At 41.6% G+C, this 18,048-nt stretch overlaps 1 non-coding gene across 1 annotated transcript; it reads left to right on the top strand.

The window, feature by feature from the left end:
• Positions 1–7,060: 7,060 nt before the first annotated feature.
• On the top strand, positions 7,061–7,166 carry LOC145590431 (small nucleolar RNA R71). Its single transcript, XR_014102030.1, has one exon. It is a non-coding gene; the product is annotated as a small nucleolar RNA R71 (small nucleolar RNA).
• The last annotated feature ends 10,882 nt before the right edge of the window (positions 7,167–18,048 follow it).

Here is an 18,048-nt window from a genome sequence, read left to right as displayed (position 1 = left end):
CCTCATGGCCACACTTTATGGCCAACCTAGTCACCATAGCTCCGCAATGGATCTTCCCACTCTTGCTACCCGAGACAATGGCTTCGATACATTGAGTGAAGATGAACCCCAAGTTAACTCTATTCCTCAAGTCCGGCCTTGATGCAAGCCAAAGGATCCTAATCTCCTGCAAAGTTATCTTCCCCAAGTCTTTCTTGTTGAAGACCATGTACCCAAGTATACGGTGTAGCAATCTCAAGGCGGGGTGCATGATTTCACTAGGCAAAGAATACTTTGCATCAAAGTTGTTGTTTCGGGAGATATGCTTCCACCATTGGCGGGGGTTGTAGTCCGGGAGTTGGGCATATTCGGGTAAGAGGATGTCGGCATTGGGGTTGAGGTTAAGGTATTCATTGAATTTGCGGAGGGACATTGTTTCCTTCTTGTTAAAGAGTTGGAAGGAAACGGAGATGTTGTTGTTCCCCAAGGTATGTTTCTCAAAAGAGGCGAGAAACTCTAGGGTGGGTTCACGGTAAGTGTTGTATGGCTTTGAGACGAATTCGGTTAACCCAAGGTTGTTGAAAAAGAACCAACAATTTTCGTCAATGCCAAGCTTGGTGGTTATGGTTTAATTGTAGTGTTTGGTGGGGAGGAGTTTTCGTGATTGGAGGGCATCGAATTTGGCTTTGTGGTTTCGATTAGAGAATTTTGTTGGAGGCAAAGGTGGTGGGGGTTCCACATTTTGAGGTGTTTGTGAAGATGAACCTCGTGGTTCCTTTCCACTCTTTCTCTTATTTGAGCTAGTACCAACCTCCATTTTTTTCTTCCTTTTTTTTTTAGAAAAAACAACACCAACTCCTTACTCCAAATCAATTAGTAGCTTCAAGTAGCACCAATCAACCACCACAAGAACAACCAAGCTACCACCACAAGAATAGCCAAGCAACCACCACTTAACCAAGAACACAACAATAATTCCAACAAACAACTCACAAAACAACTCAACCAAAGATTAGAACAAAAGTAACAACAAAATTCACCAAATCACATGAACAATTTACCAACAAAAATCACAAAAAAGTTGTCATGAAATTCATTTAAACTTGCAAAATAGTTTAATAAAAACTAGAAAGGAAGGGATTATACCAGCAATGAAGCAAGGAATCACCTCCAACTAGCCCCCAAGAACTTTGAACTCCAAGATGTTTGAAGGAGCAACAATGGTGGAAAATCAAATTTTTTTTTTGGATTTTTGATGATGGAAATTCAAAATTGTTGATGAATTTGATGTTTGAGAAGGAAATTTTGTGAGATTTGGGATGAATTTGATGGATTTTGTAGTAGTTAGGGTTGGGGTTTTAGGGTTTTTAGAGAGAGAGTGAGAAAGGGAGTGAGAAAGAGAGTGAAAAATGGCACGGCTTGATGCTTTCGAAAACAAAAAGGGGTCGAAACCCGACGAGCCGCGCCCGTAGGTCTGAAATGAGGCCGCGCCCGCGGCTCTAGGTGTTGCGCCCGCGGGTCTTGAGCCGCGCCTTCTCCAGGGGCGCGGCCAAGCATCTACCGAAAGTTGGAGTGGAACTCCAACTCCCTTAGCCACGCCCTCTCCTCCTTTAGCCGCGCCCGCGGGTTCTTGGAAAGGCCTCTCCTTGGGCGCGACTTCACTACTTTTTTTGCACATTGAATTCCTTTCCTTCTTTCTCTCTTAACCCAAACTTAGCTCAATAAACATCATCATATGGCCTCCAAAACCCAACCATACATGCTCCATTGGCAAGTACCTACAAATAGCAAGCAAAATCCATAAGATAAAAGGCGAAACAACCAAAACTACAAAAATAAGAAAAATAGAGAAGAAAGGAGTGTAGAATCCGGGTTGCCTCCCGGAAGCGCTTTTGTTTAACGTCGTTAGCTCGACGTTCCATGAGTTGATCAAGGAGGGTTAAATTGACGATGCACATCAAGTAGAGTCACAGAAATCGGTTCATCACTTGGGAATCCTTCATAATAGGGCTTGAGACGGTGGCCGTTGACTTTGAAAGGAGAGTGGCCGTCTTGGGAGATTTCGTAGGCGCCATATGGGAACACCTCCGTGATAATGTACGGCCCACTCCACCTTGACCTAAGCTTGCCCGAGAAGAGCTTCAAGTGGGAGTTGAATAGGAGGACTTTTTGGCCTTTGACAAATTCATTCTTGACAATTTGAGCATCGTGCCAAGCCTTAGTCCGCGCCTTATACATGCTTGCGCTATCGTAGGCATTCATCCTCAACTCCTCTAACTCATGTAGATCTAGAAGCCTTTGCTCACCCGCATTATGGAGATCAAAGTTGATTTGCTTGATTGCCCAATGCGTTCGATGCTCAATCTCTACGAGTAAGTGACAATTTTTCCCATAGACAAGCTTATAGGGAGTGGTCACTATCGGAGTCTTAAAGGCGGTCCTATAAGCCCATAGAGAATCAATGAGTTTGGTGGACCAATCCTTCCTCGTCCTAGTAACCGTCTTCTCCAAAATCACCTTAAGCTCTCTATTGGTGACCTCCGCTAGACCACTCGTTTGAGGGTGGTAAGCAAGCCCTCGCTTGTGAGACACCCCATACTTATCAAGTAGTCCAATGAAGGTGTGGTGTTTGAAATGCGATCCCCCGTCACTAATTATTGCTCTTGGAACACCAAATCTCGGGAAGATCACTTTCTTGAAAAGATTGACCACCACCTTAGAGTCATTCGTTGGAGAAGCTACGGCCTCCGCCCACTTAGATACGTAGTCGACGGCAACCAAAATATACTTATTCCCATGTGAAGAAATGAAAGGGCCCATGAAGTCTATAGCCCACACATCAAAAACTTCAAGCTCAAGGATGGGGTTTTGCGGCATTTCATCCCTTCTACAAATATTCCCCATCCTTTGACATCTATCACAAGTCTTAACAAAAATCCAAGCATCCTTAAATAGAGAAGACCAAAAGAGCATAGATTGTAGGACCTTTGAGGCGGTCTTTTGAGCACTCATATGCCCACCACAAGGAGAGGAGTGACACATATGGAGAACACTTTGAACCTCGTCGTTGGGGACGCATCTCCTCAACAAACCATCGACCCCTCTCTTCAATAAAATGGGATCATCCCAAATGTATCTCTTAGCCTCGTGCTTGAGTTTTCAACGTTGTTGTGAAGTGAAATCCGGTGGTACGGCACTACAAGCCAAGTAATTCACAATATCCGCATACCATGGCTCCGATTTCACTTCAAGGACGTATAGCACATCATCCCTTAGAGCGTCCTCTATTAGCAAGCCATCATCTTCAAACCTTGCACCGCCCAACCTTGAAAGGTGATCTGCCACCACATTCTCGGCTCCCTTCTTGTCTCTCATCTCATAATCGAAGTCTTGGAGGACTAAAACCCATCTCAACAACCTTGGTTTAGCTTCCTTCTTCCCTATCAAATATTTGAGATCCGAGTGGTCGGTATAAACAATTGTCTTAGAACCAATGAGTTAGGTTCTAAACTTCTCAAATGAATGGATAACCGCTAGGAACTCCTTCTCGGTAGTTATGTAGTTTCGTTGGGCATCATTGAGAGTTTTAGACAAATAATGTATGACATGAAGTTTCCCATACTTTCGTTGTCCAAGAACCGATCCAATGGCCTCGTCGCTTGCATCGCACATGAGCTCAAATGGAAGAGACCAATCCGAACCTTGGACAATAGGAGCGGTGCAAAGGGCTTCTTTCAACCTATAAAAGGACTTATGACAAGCATCATCAAACACAAACTCCTTATCTTGTTGCAATAGGGATGTGAGAGGCTTAGCAATCATTGAAAAATCTTTTATAAAGCGCTGATAAAACCCGGCATGGCCAAGAAAATACCTCACTTCCCTCACGTTTGTGGGAGGAGGAAGTTTTTCAATGACCTCAACCTTGGCTCTATCAACCTCAATGCCGGCATGGGAAATTTTGTGCCCAAGAACAATCCCACTTTCCACCATAAAGTGGCACTTTTCCCAATTCAACACGAGGTTAGCCCTCTCACACCTTTCTAAGCAACGAGATAAATTAGATAAACAATCTTCATAGGTAGCTCCTCCAACGGAGAAGTCATCCATGAAGACTTCTATCTCATCCTCAATCATATCACTAAAAATGGACATCATGCAACATTGGAATGTTGCGGGGGCATTACAAAGCCCGAAAGGCATCCTACGATACGCATAAGTATCGTAGGGGCATGTGAAAGTCGTCTTCTCTTGATCCTTGGGGTCAATCGGGATTTGGAAAAATCCCGAGTAACCATCAAGGAAACAATAGAAGGAATGCTTTGTAAGCCTTTCCAACATTTGATCAATGAACGGTAGTGGAAAATGATCTTTGCATGTACTTGTGTTAAGTTGGCGATAGTCAATACACATGCGCCAACCGGTAACAAGTCTAGTGGGTACTAGTTGATCATGATCTTTTTTCACTACCGTCATGCCCCCTTTCTTAGGCACAACTTGCACGGGAGATACCCAATCACTATGAGCAATTGGGTAAATAATTCCTGCATCAAAAAGTTTAGCCACTTCCTTCCGCACAACCTCTTGCATGGAAGGGTTAAGCTTTCTTTGCCTTTGCCTAACGGGTTTGGCATCTCCCTCTAGATCAATTTTGTGCATACATAAAGATGGACTAATACCTTTGATATCATCAATGGTATAACCCGAAGCTTTCTTGTGTTTTCTCAAAACATTGATCAAGAGGGAGGTTTGCTCCTCCGTTAGGTTAGAATTTAAAATCACGGGGAAAGACTCATCGGGACCAAGAAATGCATACCTCAAGCCCAAAGGTAGAGGTTTCAAGTCTACCTTTGGTGTTCCCTTACCATTGGGGCTCTTTTCTCTTTCTTCAACTTGAAAAAGGTCATGAATGTAAGGAGCCTCTTCTTCCATGCTCGCATCCTTGCACTCCTTCTTGCTTTCCTCAAGCAAATCCTCATAGAATTGTATGTCTTCTTTGTGAGTACCTAACTTTGATTCATTCAACAACACACTTTCAAGAGGATCATTAGTAGCATGCAAGTGGGAGCGAGAAAATTCATTAAGAACGGTATCAAGAACATCTACCCTAAAGCATTCACCACTTGAGGAGGGTTGTTGCATGACACTATTCAAATCAAATTCAATTGAATCTTTATCAATTCTTAGGGTCATCTTACCCTCCTTTACATCGATGATTGCTCTAGAAGTAGCTAGAAATGGTCTTCCCAAAATTATAGGAATCCTCTCATCCTCATCCATCTCTAGCACATAGAAATCCACGGGGAATGTGAACTTTCCTACCCTAAGGGGAATGTCCTCAACTTTGCCCATGGGGAACTTAACGGAACGGTCCGCTAGTTGGAGAGTAATGTTAGCGGGGGAGAGGGTTCCTACGCTAAGCTTTTGGTAGACGGAATAGGGCATGAGACTCACACTTGCTCCTAAATCACACAAGGCTTTATCAAATTCAATGCCATTGATAGAACAATGGATGGAAAAGTTACCCGGATCTTTCAATTTGGTAGGAAGTTTGTTGGAAAGAATTGCACTACAATTGGCGGTCAAACTCACCGTCTCACACTCCCTTCTCCCACTCAAAAGGTCTTTCAAAAATTTGGAATAGTGGGGCATTTGCTTCATAGCATCAACAAAAGGGATGGAAATATGCAAATTCTTAATGATTTCCAAAAACTTCCCAAATTGGGCATCAAGTTTAGCTCTCACAAATCGTTGTGGAAAGGGTAGCTTCTCCTCTCTAGGTTGGCGATTTAGGGGCAAGGGGGTGACTTCTTTTTCCTTTGGCACCTCAACATTTTTTTCCTTTTCAACACTCAATGGCTCATTGGGTTTTTCACCCTCATTCTCTAACTCCACCTCTTCTTGGGGTTCATCCTCAACTAAAGGGTTACTCCCTACTACCTTCCCACTCCTAGTTGTCACGGCATACAAAGGTTTTGGGTTGACTCCTTGACTTGGGATGTGAGAAGAAGAAGAAGAAGAAGAAGAAGGGGATGAATTAGATGCAAGTTGAGCAATTTGGGTCTCAAGCATTTTCATGTGAGCATTGGTGCGTTTTTAGGCCTCTTCATGTTTCTTTTGATCCTCCTCACGCATTTTCAAAAGAGAATCTAATTTAGCCATCACGGGATCAATTGGAGGGGCTTCAAGTTGAAGAGGTTGTTGAGGTGGAGGAAGTTGGGGTTGATGGAAACCCGGAGGCCTATTAGTTTGGGCATAGTTAGAAACAAATTGGCCCCTATTGGCTCCGGTGCCTTGGTTAGGAACATTGCTTTGTTGATTATTTCCCATGTTACCTTGATCACCAAAATTTTGATTTGGATGGTCATGGTATCGGGGATTAGGTTGTTGGTTTTGATTATAATACCCCCTTTGGTTAGAGTAGCCTCTTCCATTGAAATTGGAAGGGCCTCCCCTACCATGGTATTGGTTATCATAACCACCACTACCTTGGTTCCAACCACGGTTTCCACCTTGATTCCAATTCCCCATTTGATTGGAGTTTGGCCTCAAGTTCCCTACATTTCCCATTCTAGGAGAAAAATTCATAGCATTGACATTTTCCATATTATCATCATGTTCATGGGAAGGGGGTTGAACTTCACAAGCATATACACAATGAGAGGTATCATGATCATAGGTTTCACAATTAGAACAAAACATGCATCCTTGGGGCATTGTATTAAAAGAAGAGGAGGAGGAAGTATCCATACCATTGCCTCCCTTGGTTGAAGGGGAGGTATTACCATGAGGGTTGGACCTTTGTTTCATCAATTCATCCATTTGCTTGGTCATTTTGGAGATTTGGGTAGAAAGGTTGTTGATTGCGTTGGCTTGCTCCAATGCATAAACACCCTTACTAGAAGTAGCATCCCTTTCTCCTTCATACCAATCATCATAGTGCTTTGCGGCCTCCTCTATAATACACTCCACTTCATGCTCTCCTTTGTTCATGATTGGACCGCCGGTCGCGGCGTCTAGGCTTGTTCTTCCTTGAGGTGTGAGACCTCCATAGAAAGTGTGAATGAGTTGATACTTGGGTATCCCATGGTGTGGTCATTGACATTGAAGCTCTTTGTATCGTTCCCATGCCGCACTTAGAGACTCACCAATCTTTTGGCGAAAACCTTGAATCGAAGACCGAGCCTCGACGGTCTTCCTATGGTTATAGAACCTCCTCAAGAAAGTCGTAGTCACTTGGTCCCATGTTGTGAGAGAATTAGGGGGCACCTCCTTCTCTAGCCATTCTAGACCTCTCCCAATTAGTGAAAATGGAAACATTTTGAGGCGAATATATTCTTGAGTCACTCCATTGACCTTTACCGTGTCACAATATTTCTCAAACTCTTTTAAGTGCTCATGAGGACTCTCAAACTTTCCACCCGAGAATTGTTTCCTCTCAATCAAAGCAATCAAATTAGGCTTGATCTCGAAATTGTTGGCTTGAGTAGTAGGAGTTAGGATCCCACTTTGCGCTCTAAAAGCTTTGGGGGCCCCAAAATGACTCAAAGGCGTATTCTATCCCATTTTAGAACCTTCTTCACTCTCGAACTTATAGGTTGAGAAAGGGTTGATTTCCGAACTCGATGATGAGTTAGGGCTATCTAATTCTTCACTTGAGGGTGAAGAGGGTGGAGTATCTTCTAATTCTCTTACTTCTCTCGTTGGAGTGTTAGAATTTCTACTCCTTGCTCTTGCTTCTCTTCGAAGTAGGGACAAAGACCTCTCTAGTTCTGGATCGATGGGAATCAAAGATCTTGAGCGGGTTCGTCCTCTGTTCATACAACAAAGCTAAGAAGAACGTAAGCACTGACAAGTAACAAAAGTAGCAAACACTAACAAACAAAAGATGAGATAGTCTCAAACAAGCAAGGAAATAGAAATGGAAGCCAACTCCCCGGCAACGGCGCCAATTTGATAGAGTAATAATTGCGTCGTTAAACAACTAGACCTAAATCAAATAAAATTTATAACACTCGACTAAACCTATTACAAATATAGGGTAAGTAGAGGGGTCAAACCACGGGGAGAAATGCATAAACAACGCATTCATTACCTAGAGTCTAAGCTATCTCGGAACAAGAGGTGTGAATAACTAAGAGATTAAACTAAGAACGAAGTGGATTAAAATTAATATAACTAAGCACCAAGGGAAATGGGTAGATGTAGATGCCGCTTGATCATGCAATAACAAAGTAGCAAATCAATGGTAAACTAAACATGCATGAATATCGAAGTAAGGCCCAATCTAACCGCCTTCCGGGGTTAATCGGTTTCTCCTAACATAGCCCCTATGTTTCCACACTAGAACCATATATTAGAAGGTGCAATCAAAGAACTATCGATAGTAATGAATCTCAACTAAGTCAACTTCCGTTACTTGTTAGCAAAGATTCACCTTTAATCAACTAACAATGTGCACTTGCAAGAAGATCAAAGAATATCAAGCATGCAAAGACTTTAATCACCATTAACATAACCCCAACATTATAAGCATGAACAATTAACAACTACACCATCCCCACACCCTTGGCTAGGTGACTACTCACAAATCATATTGAAGACAATATCAATCATCAAATCAATAAGCATCAGCATGATTAATAAGCAAAGAAGAAAAATCAAAGCAAATAAGCAAAATCAAAAACCAAGGTAAAGAGAAAGAGTAAGAGATTGCTCATTAATTGAAGATGAAGGTCTACAAAGGATTGAACAAACTCCTTCTTCAAAATCCAAGTTCATCAATGAAGAAACCACACTTTCTCTCTCTACTGATGAAGACTAATAATGTTTTTTCTCTCTAGATTAAGCTAAAATGTTTATAAGATAGATGATCCTCCAAACTTGAAATAGGAGGCTATATATATGCATCATAAAAGACGGAAATAAAACGCCTAGGAGAGCCCTCTAGCTAGCAGCCGCGCCCTCTCCAGTCTGGGTACGGAGTTGCTTAACCCAGCAACCTGCGCCTGCGGCCAAAGAAAAGAGATGCTATCTGCTGCTAAAGAGAGGCCGCGACCAGCAAACTGGGGAATGAAGCCTCGAAGAACCGCGCCCGCGGGCTATAGAGGAGAGCCCCCTCCTGAGGCGCGGCTCAGCATCTACAGAAAGTTTGAGGTGATTGCATTTACAACGACCCGCGCCCGCGGCCTACAGCTCCGCGCCCGCGGCTCTGCTTCTTGCTCTAGTGCCTTCCTTGAGCATCAAATTTCCTTCCCATGCCTCGCCTTGCATCCAAGGGTTCATCCGAAAGGGCCAAAAACCTACAAAACAACGAAGATGCTCTAGAAAAACCAACAAAAGGGAAAAAGAAAGGAAACACGAGAAAAGAAAGGAAAAAGCAAAACTAAGGTAAAACGCTTAAAGAGGCTCAAACAAGTGCAAATGAGGGGAGAATCCTTAGGGAAAAGGGGTGGAAAAGTGGCATAAATGCCACTCATCAAAACCTCAAATAAGAACACATCCAAAATGATAAGCAAGGATTATTGTGAATGATGTGTTCTTATTAGAAGCCATTGATTGGTAGAGCAGATGTTTAGGAGCGGGAAACTCACTGGAACACCCAACGCAGCACCCCTTCTTTATTTAATGTATGGGCTGGATGAATTATGATATGCATTAGTCTGGATTTTAGAGCCGTAGTAATGTGATCAAACTCGTTCCAATCATCTTGAGAAGAACAAAGGGTGGTGTTATTCTTAGAGTGGATAGTGGCATGTGAATTTTAACTTAATAAGCTTAAGTTGAGGATTGATTGGGTACCTGAATTTTCTTATTGAAAATTTTGAGTGTAGTCAGATTGAAGATTTTCTCACAAACTAGACTAAAAGCAGTCAACCGAAATGTTCCTATATCATCCGCAGCATCAAAAGTAAAGTTGACTCTACATTTGTAGTGTCAGCTGATGTTAAATAAGAATAAGCATTGGCTGCACAATATCTGTACCGTGACACGGTGCTTCTTGCATTGTCGCGGCAGCCCTGAAATCTTTCTAGTGGCTTTATTTATTTATTTTTTATCACAGTCAGCTTCCTTCGATTTTTCTGAAAAATCGTATGTCTTCTACATGCTTTTTAGCCCCGGGGAATTTAAGCTCTATGAACCCAAAAATACTCATGGCAATAAGGGTTCATCCGAGTTATAAAATTCACCCAAACCATGGAGTCGAGTTCGATTTAATCATGAACTTGCGGAGCCGCCCGTTGGCATACACCCTCAAGGGAGGCTTCCTTGCCAACGAGTCCAAACTCTTAACCATGGTACCCTTTGACACCGAAAAGCTTGACCCTAGTCGAACATAGATCTTGACCTTAGGTTGCGAACTTTTTCTTTGCATCATCGTGACTAAGTGCTACTTGGTTTATTTGATTACTAACCACACATGTGTTTGTTCATTTTGTTATTTGGACTAACCTGATCAAGGGTTTTTAATTTCACATAGTATTTAGTACGGACTTAAATTGAATAAAATATGAAAAAATCACAAACTGGACCTGGGACTGTGCATCGTGTCACAGCAGTAATGCCGCACCACGGTTTACAGTGCCATGCCACGGTGTATTTGCACCGTGACATGGCATCCAGGGAAAGCTCTTGTTAGTCATTTTTTGGTCTTCTGTGCTTTTTTTGTGGTCCGTATGTCCAGTTTAGTGTCGTGTCTAGCTGTGCGGTTATAACACGCGTCCATAACCCCACCTAATCACTCACAAGTCAAGTCCACACACTTTTCGAGTCATACACCATGTAATGTATAACTATACTTTAGGAAGGTCTTGTGTCATTTTTTTCGGTTTTTTTTAGGGCGTAAGTCGGATGGTATCCTCCCATACATACTTTTGCTTTTATAATCTGAAAAAAAACTTTTCGAAAAATTTCTTGCCTTTTCTTTTTCCGGATGGCTCAAGGTTGAGTCTAGTCATTAAAGGTGCGTTTCTTTTTAATATCGCAACACTTGGTCGAGAAGCAGAGGTAGATTGTTATAGCTCGAGTCACTGCCCCAACAACCTCTTATACCTAAGAGGCGTACTAGGAAACCATCACAATCATCTCCACAAAATCCATCTTCGTCTCCAGTTCATTTTGAATTCATTCCAAAGGCTACTAGGGAAGACATCGAGAACATCAACAAGTCCATTGAGGCACTCACGTTCATGATGTAACCCTTCACTACATAGGTCTCCACCATGGAGCAAAATAATGTTACTGTGGCCGCAATGGAAAAAATCAAAGAACAAGTAAGTAAGATTTCTGAGGACTTCACCTATATGAAGCAATCTGCCACTTCTCTGATCGTCAAGGACAAGCTCCCTGAAAAGTTTTCTACCGCGAACATTCTGAAGTTTAAACCCACTGATAACCCGATGTTTAACTTGAAGGCTTTTTCTATAACAATGGCTCTCAAGGGATTAGATGTTTTACTCTTTATTACTGTGTTCCCTCTTTCCTTAAAGCACGCCTATCAACAGTGGTTTTATTCTCTAGATTCCAAGCATACTGCGACTTGGGAGGATGTTAGTGAAAGCTTCATGAGTCATTATAAGTGTACTATCCAGGCTAAAACTTCTGAACACGAACACTCCATTCTCGACCAGAAATCAAATGAAGGCTTCACTTCCTATCTGAGTAGGTGGAGAGAAACAACTGCACTCTTGGTGGATCCTCCCAAAGAGAAGGAGATGGTTCGCCTCTTTATACAAAATCTAACTCATAAGTACAAGCAACATTTGAAGTTTTTACCTTTAAACACTTTTGAACCCGTGTACGATATTTGGATCAATATTGAGGATGAGTTGATAAAGACTGCAGATAGCAATAATAACAATAACACTTGAAAAAAAAAGAAGAACGAAAGTCCTTCTTCTTCGTCTTCTAAGCCCAACAATGTTGCCAATAACATCAACCTCAATGATGTGTTGGCTCTTAATGCTCCTACTCAGAAATTCCAAAGGAAAAGGAGGGTTTATACACCTTTGGGAATGAGCTATGATACTGCTTTCGATCGCCTGCACAGTCAAGGATTGATCATGCCTATTGGGCCGTTTCCAGAACATAGATCTGAGAATAGAACTGCTAGCTATGAACCCAATGCTCATTGGAAGTTTCACTAAGCCAAAGGTCATACTACTGAGCAATGCTTCAAGTTAAAGGATGCAATTCAAGATCTGATTGATGCTAATCAGCATCCTGTACCTCCAGGGGCCAAAAAGCCTAATGTTCAAACAAGTCCTCTTTCTGATGCTTTGGCTATCACAGGGGATGAAGTCTCCTTTGATCCGTCACTAATCATCCAATCTGTGGATGAACCTCTGCTAGAAGTTGTTTTCCTTTCAAGTTATGAAGAAGTAAATGGAATTTGGGATAGCGATGATGAAGACGTCTATCTCAAAGGCATACCCTGTCTACCTCTTGGCGTTGTCGAATATGAAGACAGTGAGGATGTTTAGGGGGGCCTTGAGGTCAAGGTTCCCACCAAGAATGGAAGGTTACAGCAACCTAGCCCACTGAAAGGAATGGTGTCCTTCGAATAAGTGTATTAATCCGATAGCGGGTTCAGAATTATTAGAAAGCTAATTATTCAGTGAGGTCAAGTGATCGGAATGCCTGGGTGGAGGCCTTTTTCGATCAGTAATATTAATGTATAATTAATATCACTACTAAAATTCGGCTAAATTGGGACCGTTTTTCTACGACCGTCTGAAAAACGGTCGGCAAATTCATATTTTGCGACCGTTTTTTATGCGGTCGCAATATTACGACTGCTTTGACAACGGTCGCAAATTTGCGACCGTTTTACGACCGTTTTTAGCCTTTTAGACGGTCGCAAGGCTGTTTGAACAATTAAAAATAATTCCAAATTAAAATAAATTGTTTGCGACCGTCAAAGACGGTCGTAAATGTCATAATCTGCGACCGTCAAAGAGACGGTCGTAAAAGTCAAAATCTGCGACCGTCTTTGACGGTCGTAAATGACATAATCTGCGACCGTCAAAGAGACGGTCGTAAATGTCAAAATCTGCGACCGTCTCTGACGGTCGTAAATGTCATAATCTGCGACCGTCAAAGAGACGGTCGTAAATAATAATAATCTGCGACCGGCAAAGACGGTCGTAAAAGACCTATTTTTTAATTTAAAAAAACGGTATAAAAGCATACCTTATTCACAAACCCTAATTACTTCACACTCATTCAGCAGCCGCTCATTCTCTCTTTTCTCTTTCTCTTTCAATTCCTCTCTCTCTTCTCATAGTTGTTTCTCTCTCCTCTTTCGTTCCTTCTTTCGTTCTCGCCATTCCTCTTCTCCTACTTCATTCCTCTTCTCCTCCTTCGCTCCTTCTTTCCTTCTCGCCATTCCTCTTCTCCTCCTTCATTATTAATTGACTTTTATTGCCGGAAATAGATCGAAAATCGTCCTAACATTCAACCGACGCCAACCGTAACCACCATGACCCCCATCGTCAAGCTTTAGCCCACCACCACTATCTCCACCATCACAATGTTATGGCTAAGTAAGTTGATGGTTTTTAAGGTCAAATTCGACCATGAAAAGTCTAGATCTAGACTTTTCATTGTCGAATTTGGCCTTATTAAACCAAATTTGAGGTGAAATTCAAAGTCAACTTGAGGTTTAAGGTATGTTATCGTACGTGTTTATACTTGTTTGTCTGAGTTTTTATTCGAATTTTTTTTTATTTTTTGTTCGAATTTCAGTATTCGAATGTTAATTTTTGTTCATTTTGGGATTCATTTTCGTTTTCATTTTTTGGTTAATGTTTGGGTTTGATTTTTGTTATTTTGTTAATTTTACTATGTATGCTTGATTTTCGTTTCAATTTTTGGGTTGATTTTTGTTAATTTTATTTCGAATTTGATTTTTTTGGTTGATTATGGTTAATTACTTTGAATTTTTTCTGTTTTTTTATTTAATTCGAAATTCCATGTTTTAATTCGAATTCCCATGTTTTATTCATTGGAATTTTGTCTTTTTTTTTCGTTTGAATTTTTGTTTGGATTTTTTGGCTTTTTGGGTTTGATTTTATCTTTGTTTTGGGTTGATTTTTGCTAGTTTTCGTGGTGGTTGGGGTTTTCATGGTGGCTGGGGTTTCCGTGGTGGCTGGCTGGGGTTTTCGTGGTGATTGGGTGGTGTTTTAAGGTGTGCAGTGTGGTGGTTTGGGTGGGATCTGGGTTAAGGGTGTGGGTGGGATCTAGGTTAAGGGTAGGATCTGGGTTAAGGGTGTGGGCGGGTGGGTTTTTTTTCTTTTTTTTTTTGTTTTTTTTAAAACTTTTAGCGACGGCTTATGACGGTCGCTAAATTCAATATTTGCAACCGTTTCAAAAGGCGGTCGCAATTTCTAATATTTGCGACCGTTATTGAAACGGTCGTTGAAAATAGGGAAAACGGCCGTAAAAAATCTGCGACCGTCAAACGGTCGTAATATTTTTTTTTGCGACCATGATAATAACGACCGCCATGTTGCGACCGTTGACGGTCGTAATTATGTTTTGCGACCGTTTTTACTATTTTTTGCGACCGTTTGCGCCGGTCGCAATTTGGCCAATTTTTAGTAGTGTATTACAGCTTAATCTTGACTGAACCCTTCGGGTCACACCTAAGCAACTAACGAACCGATGCGACGAATTAATTCGGAAGGAATTAATGAGTCGCCCAAGTAATAAATATTTAGACGTTGGAAAGTCGATTTTGGAGCGTCGAAACCGAGCGTCGAAAGTAATAAAAGACGAGACGAGAAAACTACAAATAATCAACAAAATTACCAAAATACCCCTAGCATCGGAATGCCTCGAGCAAACCGAGTGCTAGGGGCATATGGCCTAGCAAGGTGGCTAGCAAGCGTACCAAGTCGAGCCTAGGATGGCTTGTGCACTCTAGCGCACTATTGCTAGTAGCTGGCTAAGGCTGGTAGCCCGCACCATGTGCGAGGCATGCTAGCAAGCCAAGTCTAGCAGCCCGCACAAATGTGCGAGGCATGCTAGTAGGCCATGGCTAGCAGCCCGCACAAATGTGCGAGGCGTGCTAGCAAGCTGTAGCTAGCAGCCCGCACATTGATGCATGGCATGCTGGCAGCAGGCCTCGCCAAAGGGTAAAGCAGCGGTTGGTGCATGGCCTATTGGGCCGAAGGGTAAGACATGCTAGTAGGCCACGACTAGCAGCCCGCACATTGGTGCGTGGCCTGTTGGGCCGAAGGGTAAAGCAGCGGCTGGCAGCCTACCTTGGGTGCCTTGGTGCCCAAGTGGTGGGGTGCCACATGGGGCGAAGTAATTGGCTTGAGGGTGGTGTGTTGGCCGGCTATAGGAGAGGAGTGGGGAGCAAGTTTGGTCCCCCCCTTCTCGAAATGGTCCTCACTTAACCTCTATTGTGAGCATGCCACTTGTTGATTTATTAGTAGCTTGATTATTAATTTTATTTTTGATTTGAAAATAAAATGGAAAAATCAATTCTCCCACATTGATGGAAGAGCAAATCTCACTCTTGTTTTCCCTATAAATACCCAAGTTGGGGTATTGGCTAAATTACTTGAGTAAGTGTTGAAAAAGGCATCACCATTGTGAAAACCTTTGAACACAATTAATTACTTGAGTTTTAGGTCGGGCTTAGCTAACTCCTAAGCATTGGACCATTTTCAGTGCTCGGGTTGCGGGTGGACTTCGTTGGAGGTCCTCGTGTGAGCGGGGCTTAGAGCTTTCGAAGTAAGAGCTCTTTTAGTGAGCAAAGCACGCGCCAAAGGTATTAATATCTTTCTTAATCTTGCTGTTTAAGTTAATTATGCTTTAAGGTTATAATTATTGTGAGTGTGGTTTTGGCTTGGGTTTTCTTCCGCGATGAGTCGGACTCATCAAAACCCAACAGAGGTATCAGAGCCTTGTTCATTTATTTTTATAATCATATTTTTCAAGGTGTTTTTATGGCTTAATTTTTCTGGTTTTAAGTTGCTAATTAGATTAGTAGCTCGATTTTATTAATTTTAAGCTCGTATTAAAGCTGTCTTCAGCCTAGAAACCAGGTTTTCGCCCAAAAATAGTGAATTTTGGGTGGAAAAGGTGTTCTGGAAATGATTTGACCCTTTCAAGACTATGTTTTTAGCTAAAACACGACCAGAAATGCCTTTTTCGAGTGACTTTTCATTTTGACAAATTTTTTTAATTCTTTCTAACCTTGAATCTTGATGGCATAATTATGGTGGTTATGTATTTGGTTCTTTCCTTAATTTCTATGCAATTTTAAACCTCTTTAAGCATGGTTACTTGGTAGTAATTGGTGCTTGAAAGATTGGTTTTTATTTTCATATAATTGCAAATCCATTGCATTAAGTGTGAAAATTTTGTTCTTTGTTGCTTCTAAGTACTAAAGATTCAATCTTTAATTGTTTTAAGTGATTGAAGCTTTGAATTACTAAATTCCATGAATTTTTGGTTGAGCTTTTGATTCAATCATGTATTAAGTTGATTGGAATCATAAAGTTTGAATCTTGTGATAGAAATTTCATTTATCTTCATATTGGAAGATATAATTTTTCAAAGATTCACAAGTGTTCAGTTGGAATCTTTAAATTGAACATTGTGTTCATATTTCCAACTTCCTTTTATTTTCTCAAAATCTCATGATTAAATTAAATTAATTAAATTAATAGTGAGTGATTGCCCTTTATTTATTATTTATTGCACCAAGTTAAACCAATTTTTTTAAAGAATGGTTCTTGGAAATAATTTTGGTTATATGCACCTTAATGAATTTTTAATTTAAGTTGGATTTGTTTAATTTTTCATTTTTTGCTCATTAAATTAGTTCTAAAATTAATTATTTAGTCACGCAAAAACTCGGACTTTAAATCCCGAGAGTACGGCACGCAAATCAAGGCAACACCGCTTCAGCTAGCCGGGCAGCTGTGCAGCCCGCATGTGGCTGCCAAGGTTGGTGATGCCTGGTGCGCGCCACACACTAGCAGTGTGGCTAGTGCGCCCAGCCGCAGCAGCGACACAGAAGCACCAGCGCGCTGCGGCTGTGCTGTGTGCGTGGCTGCTGCTCGCTGCCAGCATCATGGTGCGCCAGCCGGCAACGAGCAACAGCATGATGCGGTAGCAGCATCGTGCTGTGCGCGCGCACCATGCGTGATGCTATGTGGCTGGCCGTGGCTAGCTGTGGCTGGTGCGTGCATTGAGCATGGTGTATGTACGTTGCTTGGTGCTTGGTGTGAAGGGGCAAGAAGCCTTAGTGTGTGTGCCTAGCACCAGGTAACTCGTAGCAAACGCTACTAGGCTCGGCCTAGCTAGTGCTACGTTGGGTGGTGGAGGCACATGCACCAAGTTTTATAGTCCGGGGTCGCTAGACGACCTTGGCTTGCATATCGCACGTACCTAGTGCGTGAGCCACTTGAATGCTGTTGGCTTCATGTTTACTTATTTTGCCGTTTTAATTATTTTTAATTAATTATTTTAGTTTTAATTAATTTTAATTAAATTATGAGGCTAGGCCTCGGTTTTTGAGCGGCATTTGCAAAATTTAATTTTGGAAAATATTTGGGTTTACCGGCTTAATTAATTGGATTAATTAAGATGTATGCGGAATTTAGTGGGAGCTTCAATTATTAATTGCGCTAATTTACATAATCAATTAATTAACTTTGAACTAGTTTTAATTAGGTATGTTAATTGGATTAACGACCTAAATTAGTTACTGGTTTGCGCGCGTTTTATGCATTGTTACTTGTTTTATAGTTGTAAAATGCATGGGTCATTCACAAATAGTGAATGGATGAATAGAATGTATATTCTCTCACAGGTTTTATAAAATGGCAACTAGTGGGGCCTGATTAGGATAGAAAATACGGACTGCGATCCGTGATGTATTTTTGTAAATCTAAATGCGGTCTGCGAATCGTTGAGTATTTTTGTACCTTAATTTTAGATTAGTCCTAATCGTAGATATTAGTATTTGCATAATTATGGTCATGTCTTAAAGACAGAGGATCTTGAAAGACGAAGCCATGAAGTTGCAAAAGCTGTCCCTTGAAGACT

The sequence above is a fragment of the Chenopodium album genome, chromosome 17 (genome assembly GCF_948465745.1).
Source record: "Chenopodium album chromosome 17, dcCheAlbu1.1, whole genome shotgun sequence".
Lineage (NCBI taxonomy): Eukaryota > Viridiplantae > Streptophyta > Magnoliopsida > Caryophyllales > Amaranthaceae > Chenopodium > Chenopodium album.
Note: the sequence above shows the minus strand (reverse complement) of the source record. Positions and strands in the feature narration are given on the sequence as shown.